The sequence below is a fragment of the Sparus aurata genome, chromosome 2 (genome assembly GCF_900880675.1).
Source record: "Sparus aurata chromosome 2, fSpaAur1.1, whole genome shotgun sequence".
Classification (NCBI taxonomy): Eukaryota; Metazoa; Chordata; class Actinopteri; order Spariformes; family Sparidae; genus Sparus; species Sparus aurata.
The window spans coordinates 36,084-47,132 of NC_044188.1; the positions used below are offsets into that span (position 1 = coordinate 36,084).

At 40.9% G+C, this 11,049-nt stretch overlaps 1 protein-coding gene across 1 annotated transcript in view; it reads right to left on the minus strand.

Annotated features, from left to right (window-relative positions):
- Window positions 1-9,557, minus strand: part of LOC115596432 (uncharacterized) — a 30,708-nt gene extending 21,151 nt beyond the window's left edge. Inside the window, exons 1-2 of the transcript XR_003986899.1 lie at window positions 9,452-9,557; window positions 6,925-7,032 (exon numbers count right to left, since the gene is read on the minus strand). The gene's annotated coding sequence lies outside the window, so the exon portion shown is untranslated. The remainder of the gene's footprint in view (window positions 1-6,924; window positions 7,033-9,451) is intronic.
- Between the last annotated feature and the right edge of the window lie 1,492 nt (window positions 9,558-11,049).

Below are 11,049 nucleotides of genomic sequence, written 5' to 3' on the forward strand. Positions count from 1 at the left end.
CCTTAAATGGTAAATTTTGATGTTGAAATGAATTTTCATTTGCCACTCCATTAACAATAAGCATTTCACTTTTGCTAAGATTAAGTTTATATCCAGAGAATCTACTAAATGCATCTAGGACTGAGAGGGCTGCGGGAATAGAACGTGGCAGATTAGACAAAAGCAACAAGAGATCATCCGCGTACAACGCCACCTTCAGCTCTACACCACTTCTAGTTATTCCATATATATCAGGATGAGACCGCAGAGCAATTGATAGAGGCTCCATCACAATGGCAAATAAGAGCGGGCTCAGAGGGCAACCCTGCCTTGTAGAACGATGTAAACGAAAATATTCAGAATTTGTGCCATTCGTCCTGACCATGGCCTGAGGAGAAGCATATAGCAACCTAACCCACAAAACAAATTTTTCCCCAAAACCAAATTTCCCCAAAATAAAAAAACATTGGCCATTGGAGGAGGATTATAAACCACATTAAACACCTTCCTAAGATTAAAAAAAGAATGTCTGTTACAAATAAACCCAGTTTGATCCAAAGATATAATTGAGGGTAGGACAACTTCTAAACATTTTGCTAGCAATTTGGAGAATAATTTGAAGTCAGCATTCAACAGACTAATGGGTCGGTATGAACCACATGAAAGTGGGTCTTTACCTTTCTTTAAAAGCAAAGAAATACAAGCCTGGTTTAAGGTGTGGGGAAGTATGCCTGAGTTATAAGACTCAGTGAACATCTCTAATAGGTGAGGGGCCAGCTGTTTCCAGAATGTTTTATAAAACTCAGCTGGGAAGCCATCAGGGCCCGGACTCTTACCACTCTGCAATGACTTAACTGCCTTCTCAAGCTCAGCTACCGTGATAGAACGTTCCAACTCCTCAGCTACAACCTGATCCAAAGTGGGAGTTTTATACTTATCAAAGAAGGAGATCATTTGTGCGGAGGTATGAGGACCATCAGATGAGTATAGCAATTTACAAAATTCCATAAAAGTTTTATTGATTTCCAGTGGGTCAGATGTTACACCTGAGCCAGTCTCAATTTGAGGGATTAACTGAGAAGCAGAAATTTGACGTAGCCGATGGGCAAGGAGTTTAGTGGTTTTATCTCCCTGTTCATAAAATTTGGATCTTGAATGTAGTAAAAGTTCAGTAGTGTGCTGTGAGGTGATAAGATCATATTCAGCTTGTAAAGTCTTTCGCTCCTTATAAGTATCTGGCAGTTTAGAGACGGCATATAAAGAATCTAAGAGGGCGATGCGTTGAGATAATTTAGCTAACTTTTCTGTTCTAGATTTCCTCTGATGAGCCTTATAGGAAATAATCTCCCCCCTGATAAAAGCTTTCATTGTTTCCCACAACCCAGAGGCGGTTACTTCTGGAGTCTTGTTAACCCGAAAAAAAAAGTCGAGTTGCTCAGAAACAAACTCAACAAAGTCTGCATCTAACAAGAGATGTGTATCTAGGCGCCATTGTGGTCTAGTATTGACAAACTTCTGAAAATAAACATTCATAGAAGTAGAGGCATGGTCCGACACAACAATTGAATCATATTTATAGCCAGAGATGGAGGATAACAACTTGTTGTCCACTAAAAAAAAAACAATTCGTGTATAGGTACGGTGTATATGCGAGAAAAATGAGTATTCCCTTTTGTCCGGATTAAAAAACCGCCAAGGGTCGACAACGTTAAACTCCTTCATGAAGGCTTGAATCACTTTGGTTGACTTGGATTGAACAGCCGATGTTGGAGAAGAACGATCTAATGAAGGATTCATCCAACAGTTAAAGTCCCCTCCTAAGATCAGATCATACATGGACAGATCCGGTAGCATTGAGAAAACCTGTTTAAAAAAGGACTCATCATCCCAGTTGGGAACGTAGACATTAGCAAGAGTCACCTTTACATCAAAAATGTGTCCCATGACAGCTATAAACCTGCCAGCTGAATCAGAAATGGTCTTAACATGAACAAAAGGGATATCTCTATGTAAAAGAATAGCAACACCTCTTGACTTACTGGAAAATGAGGAATGGAAAATCTTCCCGACCCAGCTCTTCTTCAGTCTAACACTATCTATCTCTTTTAAGTGAGTTTCCTGCAAGTAAATTATATGAGCATCGAGGTGGTGTAAGTAGTGCAACACCTTGCTGCGCTTGATTGGATTATTTAGGCCCTTACAGTTTAAACTCACAAACCTAACATCCCCACCCACACTGGATATTGATCTCTTAGTCTGTGTCATTTAAAGACAGAAAATTCAGTATATGAAAAACAAAAGAGCAAGAGAGAACAAAAGCAATATACATGTGTGAAGTATACATCTGGAAAAGTAGGACAGGTGCCGACCCATTACCCCTAAAACTACACAAACGAACAATCGCCCCAACATACAACAGAACATCCCCCCCCCCCCCCCCCCCCCCCCCCCCCCCCCCCCCCTAGCAGAAGCATCCAAACAGTGATGCGTGCTACCTCACCCCACCTTGAAAGAAAACCTGTCGTTACCAGCAGCTTAACCATGCTACTAAACGACCTCGGGGAAAGTGCATATGGGCTGTCCCAAAATAAAAAATTGATAAACTGAAAAAGGTGCCAAAAAAAAAAAAAGAACAGGTTGAAAGGCACTACATTCTCCAGAGCCAACAACGTCCTCTTAAATAGAGACTGACTGAGAGAAATAAAAAAAATATTAAGTAGAAAAATAGCACCAATATGCTCTAACTGGAGCAATGAGACTTACAGTCAGTACACAGTCAATACTGTATTCAGTCTGTAGACAAGTCCACAGCGGCACAGCATAACCTGGGTGTTACCTGCTGGATATTCAGCCTGCTGCCGCAGAAATACAAACAGGTCCAACGAGTGTTTATGTATTCCAGAATAAGTCACTCTCCGGGGCCGGATTTTTCAGTCTCTTTTTGACGAACTCCAGGGCCTGGTTCGGATCTTCAAATCTGTAGGTCTGGCCGCTGGACATGGTGATGTGTAGAGTAGCTGGGTACCGGAGGCCGAATTTAACGTTGGTACAGGCGTGGAGCTCCTTCTTCACTTGGACGAAAGCCGCCCTCCGCTTGGCCACAGTCGGTGTAAAGTCCGGGAAAATGTATACCCTCTTCCCATTGTGCAGCAGAGGAGAGCTCTGTCCAGCACGGCGCAGAATAGCATTCCTTACTTGAAATTGTGTCACCCTGATGACCATCGGCCACGGCGGCTCTCCCTCTTTTGGTTTAGCACGCAATGTGCGGTGGGCCCTGTCGAGTCCGGGTTTGTCGTCGAGTCCCAACAAGTCCATTAAAAGTTTGGCAGTAAACTCTGAAGGTTGGGGACCCTCGGATCCCTCTGGCAGGCCCACCAGTCGAATATTATGCCATCTAGAGCGTGCTTCCAAATCCTCACATTTCTTACTCAGAGACTCCACCGTGGCAGATAGCTTGGCTATATTTTACCTGCATGCTAGTTAGTTGGTCCGAGTGCTCATTAGCCGAGCGCTCCAAGTCGCTAATAGTTCCACTCTGCACGGAGACTTTTTCTTGCAGCGGTTTAAGAGCGGTCGCCACCTCCTTTTTAACCAGCTCCGATATTATTGACTCAAATCTTGCCACAATTTCAGTTCTTTGGTCGTCCATCATCACCTTAATCACCTGCGTAGCATCTCCTCATTAGCACCGGGCCTCTCAGGTGACTCAGGCTCCGAGGACTGAAGCTGCGGCCTGTTTCGCAAGGACTTGCCAGGCTCATTTTTCGCTCGAGAGCCCGACATTAACACAGTTTTGACTCTCAAAATGCAGGGCTCCCAAAAACAGCTCGGTCACCTTAAAGTTGCAGGCAGTGGACAAACTTAAAATTATAGTAAAACTATATAAAAATCACATTCCCGAGGAGCGACTTAGAAACACGTCCTACATCTTCGAGTCTCAGGTCACGCCGTATTTTCATTTTCAGGTCAAACTCATTTTCAGTGGGAGTGCTACGGGCACTTTTACGATAGCATCAAAATCTCTATTTTTAATGTTGTTTAAATCTTTAAAGTGCCTCTTTCATTGTATTTATGCTTTTACACGAAGGTTTGACTCATATACATTCACAAAGAAAGCCTTGGTTGCATTTTGGAGAGAGTTTTGCTTTAATGAAAAAGTCTTGAGTGACTGTTAAAAAACAATAATAATAATATTTTTTTTTTTGCAACGGCAACTAATCTGTAATAACTGAATGCAGCTCGTAATTGATTATGCTAGCTAGCTACACAGCGACGTGAAGTCAAGTCAAATAAAGACAGTCAAGTTTTCTTTCTCTTTTTCTCTGTTACGTATTCTGGCTAGAAACTAACCGGTAACTGTCTCGTGTCACCAATACAACAACTCGACACACAGGTCAGTGGTCAGATTTATCTGTAGGCTGCAGCTGCAGATCACTTTTAATGTTGTGTCAGATATGGGTCGAGAAAATTCTACCTTTTCAGCTAAATACACGTTTCAAATTCGTCTTGGAGTAGTGGAAAAATACATTGTTACAAAGCTAAAAAGAGAAAAATTCACTTTTTGGAGAAAATTCTTTGTAACAGTCACGTTGAACACATGATGATCTTTTAGAATATGATGCATAGCTGCTAATTAAACTAATCAACAGTATAAAAATGTTAATCTGAGTTCAGCCTTGAACATCTACAGCAGGAACATTAATTCACAAAAATCAGATATAAAAACAATGACAGGCAACATTTGTGCTTACTACTTGATTACTGCTTTTACCTCCTGTAAATAAAGTACATTAAGCTGAAAATACATAATTTTACTTAAAAATGCTGTAGTTTTATTTTCTTATTCAAATATCTATTAAATCTCTCTGTATTCCACCAGTGGACTGTTTTCACAGTTTGTTTTTTGAGTTTTACTGAAGTAAATGATGTAAATACTTTGCAGCCTTCACTGAACATTAACTGAGAGTGTCTTGTATTAATAGTATGATGAGGAGAATAAATGAGTGAATGATTGCTTTATTTCAAACATGTGAATAGTTTATTACACTTGAAGCACGAGAAGATAAAACTCTTATCTTACTTCCTGTGTTCTTTTTTTTTTTTTTTTTTAAATACTCTCAACTAGGCATGGGCCGGTTACCGGTTTCAAGGTATACCATGGTATGAAAAAGTCACGGTTTCAAAACCACTAAAATGTTCCGTCATACCGGCAAGAGTGCCCATCTGCAGTCAAGATGGCCGACAAGGATGCCCCCATTTAACTGATCCATACTGGAAGTCTCAAGCGGAAGTTAGTCAATCACTGAAATAAAAGCTTAAAAAACACGCATGTTTACACCATAGACTGTATGGTTAACACATAACACAATTCTATGCATTTACATGTTTATCACAACGGTATAATTGATTAGTTAATTGTCTCGCCATGACTTTACTCAGAAGTTAGTTAGAAGCCTATAATAATCACTAACTTATAATGTTAATAATTCATGGATTTAGCTTCAATTTCAACGTTATGAATAAAAATGTGAATATTATGTGTAATGTATGTGCATATATGACTCCTACCACTAGGTGGAGTATGTTACCAGTGTTGTGTTGTGGTTAACCTGATGAGAGTTTCATTGATGAAGAAACAGAAAGTAAACGGAAGTTAATGCAATCCAGACGTGTCTCCATGTGATTATATACATAAATACAATTAAACCTTATTACATGGTGTCAGAAGACAAAAATGGAACAATTAAACTTTCCGAACAATCCAAAAGTTTGAACTCTATCTCATCGCGACGGGCATCGAAGAGAGGGTGAGAAGGTGAAATGTGCGACATTCCTTCATGATGCTGGAGATGAAGCAATAAAGGTATTTAATACCATGGACTTTGATGAAGATGTGGATGGTTTTAATGGATTTAAGGACATGTTTAGAGACTACTGTGAGCCACGGAAGAACATCACCTATCTGAGACACGTGTTCTTTACCCAAGTCCAAGGGCCGAATGAGACAATTGATGCCTACGTGACGGACCTAGAGAACAAGACAAAGGATTGTGAATTTGCGCAGCTGACATATGAACTGATAAAAGACAGCGTAGTCTGTGGCATAAACAATGACACTGTGAGAGCTAGGCTGTTCAGAGAGACGGATTTAAACCTGACAAAGGCTGTGGATATCTGTCGAGCAAGTGAGGTAACGCAAAGTCACATGAAAGCACTACATAAGGAAGCAGATGGTCCAAGCAGGATGGCCAGCAGAAATACAACATGTACCAGCAGACATCAGAAAATATTGGACATTCAGAGAGGAACTTACATGTTTTGATGGTCTACTCTTCAAGAACACATGACTAGTCGTTCCAAGTAGCTTGAGAGCAGACATGCTTGCGAGAGTCCATAAAGCTCATGTTGGAATTGTCAAATGTACAGAAAGGGCGTGAGACGTCATGTTCTGGCCCAACATGGCTAAGGAGATTGAAGATGTTGTAATGAAGTGTGCTGTCTTTAACACATTCAGGCGGAGCAACACTAAAGAGCCACTCATCTGCCATAACAATCCAGAAAGAGCCTGGGCAAAGGTTGGAGTAGATCTGTTCCATTATGAGCAAGGTGATTATCTGCTGTGTGTGGACTACTATTCAAAGTATCCTGAAATTGCTAAACTCACTGGGACAACCAGCCGACATGTGGTGACAGCCCTTAAATCGATGTTTGCAAGACATGGCATTCTAGACGAGGTCATGTCAGACAATGGTCCACAATTCTCAAGTGCTGAGTTCAGGACATTCACAGAGAGCTGGGAGTTTGTACACACCACATCCAGCCCAGGATACCCCCAGTCGAATGGACAAAGTGAGCGAGCAATACAGACAGTAAAGAACTTACTGAAGAAAGCACAAGAGAGCCAGAGTGATCCTTACATTGCTCTGTTGGAATACAGGAACTCACCTTTGGATGGAGTGAAACTGTCCCCTGCCCAACTGCTCATGGGTCGAAGAAGCTGGATGTGGGGTACCACTAGGTGGAGTATGTTACCAGTGTTGTGTTGTGGTTAACCTGATGAGAGTTTCATAGATGAAGAAACAGAAAGTAAATGGAAGTTAATGCAATCCAGACGTGTCTCCGTGTGATTATATACATAAATAAGATTATACCTTATTACATTATGTTTGTGTGGTAGTAGGGGGCACACACACACACACACACAAAGTCCAGGGCCAAATTTTCGTCCCAGTCCACCCCTCGCTGTGAGTGACAAACAGGCAGCATGATGGCTGAAGGAGGCGAGCCCCCCGAACTTCCCCCCCGTCTAAAAGGACCAGGTTGGCTGTATGAGAGTACTTCGGCTACCGTAAAAAGACAGACGGCCACGGCTTAGAGGCAAAATGTGAGAACCCCAGTGTTTGTCATACCCATCTTCTTCCCTGTACCTTGTAAATACCATCTGTTTGTACCGCTTTTTGAATTTGCTCATGGTTGGACATTGTATGAGCTCCTCCACTAGTCTGTTCCACAGTTTCACTCCACATATTGAAATGCAAAAGGTTTTTAAAGTTGAGCGTGCATACAGATGTTTTAGATTCCCCCCTCAGATTATATCCCCTTTCTCTCGGGAAAAAAAAAAACATGCTTGAATATTTACTGGTAGCATGTTGTTTGCAGAGAGGCAGTTTATAGACGCCACCGCCCAAGTTGTGTTTCACTTTCACCTCTGTCAGCCTCACTGTCAGACACAGAGATTTATTCCTCACCTCTGGATTTTCTCCATTGAAAAATAATCCAAGTGTTTTGTGATAGCATACACATGTAGGTTGTTTGCCTGAAAATTTTATTGTAGTGGTATGAGGCATCACTGCCTTATTAAAACTTTTTTTGCTGCACCACGGCCCCTCTGGCTTATTAGCCAATCACTGCGCTAACCAAGGGGATAAGAGTAGGCCGTGTCCCTCCTCCTGACCTCTCGCTTCCTGCCTCTTTGGCCCGCCCACTTCCGGGTCGTTGTATGTGCCGCTCGCATCTGAGCACAGGTAAGCGCACATTGCCGCGCCTTTTTTTTTTGTATTTGTTCGTGTTTCATTTCATTAAAACTGTCGTTCCCCAATAGATCCGGCGTCTTCACCGCTGTTCTGCTGCGGCCTGGTTCTGGTCCGGTCGGCCGCCTGTGGTCAGCCTGTTTCCTGCTGCCAAGTATGGTGCTGTCTATGTGTGTGGCTGTCACCCGTGCGGGACATTACGAGCTTACCAGAACTCTCAGCCACGTGTGTGTGTGTTGTGTTTTAAAGGCAATCTGCCATGGTTTGGTTTAATTGTTTATGTATTTTCTGCTTAATGGTTGAATTTCTGTTGGTAACTTGATCAATGTGAGTTAAAACTGTGTTGATATTAGTTATTCATTGAGTTTATATCTCTGGCCAGAGACTCTTTTGTTTCTTTTGTCTGGTTGATTTATTAATCCAATTTAACACTTTTCAGTTTATTAATTGATCATTTACATTTGTTCGCACGCATTATAAAAGATAGTTTGTTCCATAATTTTGAGCCCTCTTAATCGTGTATTTCCTCTCCCCTGAGTGCTGAAGGTCGACGGTGGTGGTTCTCCTGTGTGCTGCTGTGTGATCCCTTTTCAAGATTTTCTTTAACACGTCACTTTTTGCTGTGTGAGTGGGGTGTTATCCTTTTTCTTTTGGATGTCACTTCCCCTACCAAACCCCTCCTCCAGCCGGTAAGCCTCAGACTATATCCTCATTTTAGTTGAGCTCCCTCCCTTCTCTTCTGCTGTGCCAAAACCTTGTGCTAACTTTTAATAATAAAGTGTTATATATGGTCATTGAACTCTGTCTCCTTCCCTCCCTGAGTAAACGAACCTGAGTGTCCTTTCGTTTTGAAGGTAATAATTGACCTTTAGTACGGGTCCATGGGCCCTAACCCAAGGTGGCGTTCTTGGTATTTTGTGTATAACATAGTAATAACCCTTGTGTTGCCACATTATATAGATATAGATATAGATATAGATATATTTGTGTGTGTGTGTATATAGATATAGATATAGATAGATATAGATATATATATAGATATATTTGTGTGTGTGTGTATATAGATATAGATAGATATAGATATAGATATATATGTATATATGTATGTATATCTATCTCTCTATCTATATAGATAGAGAGATAGATAGATAGACAGACAGACAGACAGACAGACAGACAGATAGATAGACAGACAGACAGACAGACAGACAGACAGATAGATAGACAGACAGACAGACAGACAGACAGACAGACAGATAGATAGATAGATATGTATATCTATAGAGAGAGATATAGATAGATATATATAGATATTTAGATTAAAACATAATAATCTGAGCAAAGGTGTGAAAAATTGAAAATGAATGTTAGTTATGGTGACTCTCCTCTAATCGGCCTATTTGTTAGGACCTAATAAAACAAAGAAGAAGCAAAGATCTTACTGTGGCTGCTGTCTGGTGAAGTGTGGCTGTCCCTCGCAGAACAGTGTCGGGGTGCCGTCGCCTTCCTCCGTCTGCTGCTGTCTGCTGCTTCCACTGCGTGAGCCTAGTAGACTTTCACTTCCAACTCCCAACAGTAAAGTAAAACATTTACAGAATTCCAACGTGTAAGGAGATGACGCATGATGCAGTGATAGCGACTGGTCAACTTCCTGTAATTCTCTGGATTTGCATATCGGCTCATGTTTGCATTGTCTGGACAAAATAAATCACAGATGTTTTGATTTGTTATTCTGAGACATGCAGCTGCTCATGTTCACACTGTACTGTCAAAGCTGAGCTGGACTTTCACCAGGTAGCAGAGCCAAAGATCACAGTTATATCTTATTATTCTCTATATTCATTATTTTCTTAATATTTATTAATATGTAGATGTGATACTACAGAAAATATTCTGTTCAATAAATCAATTGTTTTTGTCTCAGTCTCTGTGTACTGTGGTATATGTACAGTTTGTAGGCAAGAAACTCGAATCAGTTCCCTCGTCTCAACGTTTTTTTTTTGTTTTTTTTTATGGTTTTCAGTTAAATGTATGTAATAGTGTGTTATTACAGGCTGAAGTTATAAAATCACCATTAATGTCCCACAGTTTAATTCTGAAGCTCTTCATGTGTTAAAAACAGTTAGCGGTTGCTAACGAGTGTCTGAATGAGACTACAGAGGTTGTCGGGGACATTAAACGTCCTCACAGCGAACACGGAGACTCATCTACTCACTAGTCCGTCTTTACAGGCCACTTTAGTTACACACTGTTCTAACTCTGACTTTACAACTTGTACATTGATCAGTTTATAGAAAACCTGGATAGTAATTGTGCAGTAAGACTCTTAGTGGTGGAGACGTTTCAGTCATGTGACCGTGATGTTGTCTGTTTGTAGCCCAACATTAGCTTCTTAATGCTACACAGTTAATTTAGCTTCACACATCACAGAGTGGAGTTCATCTGTGGAGATTATCTGGATCAACAGAACCTGGACGGATCAGAACCTTGTTGTCAGTTAAAACTGAAACTACAGTTCCCTCTGACTCACCAGCAGTAATTTCACAGCTTCTCTTGCCAGGACAAAATGTATCTGAAAAAAACACACAATTTCAATAAACTCAACCACACCAACAACTGAAATTCAAAAATAGTTATTAGACGAAGAAAAGAAAGAAGTTAGGATCGATTCAGTCCACACAAAAATACTCCACTTCAGGATTTCCTGGTAATCACTTTGAGGTCATTCACACAAAAAACTAAAAATCACCAGACGTCAGTGACAAACACGAGCACTTCAGGTGAACATAATTTTGACCGTATCAGTTGTCTAAAGTAAGAGGGAAGATGAGACCCCCCCTTTTTTTAAATAACCATTTGTCCTGAACTGTAAAACACATAAAATGCCATAATTGTCGGATTCTCAAGTTCAGCTGCAAATTCAGCATGACATATGAGATCATCATAATCTGTGTAGACCTGGCGGTTGTTATCAAGCTGCTCTGCTCCTCAAGCTAGCGTGTAGCTAGCTAGCACAAAACGGAGAGGTTTCAACAAATAG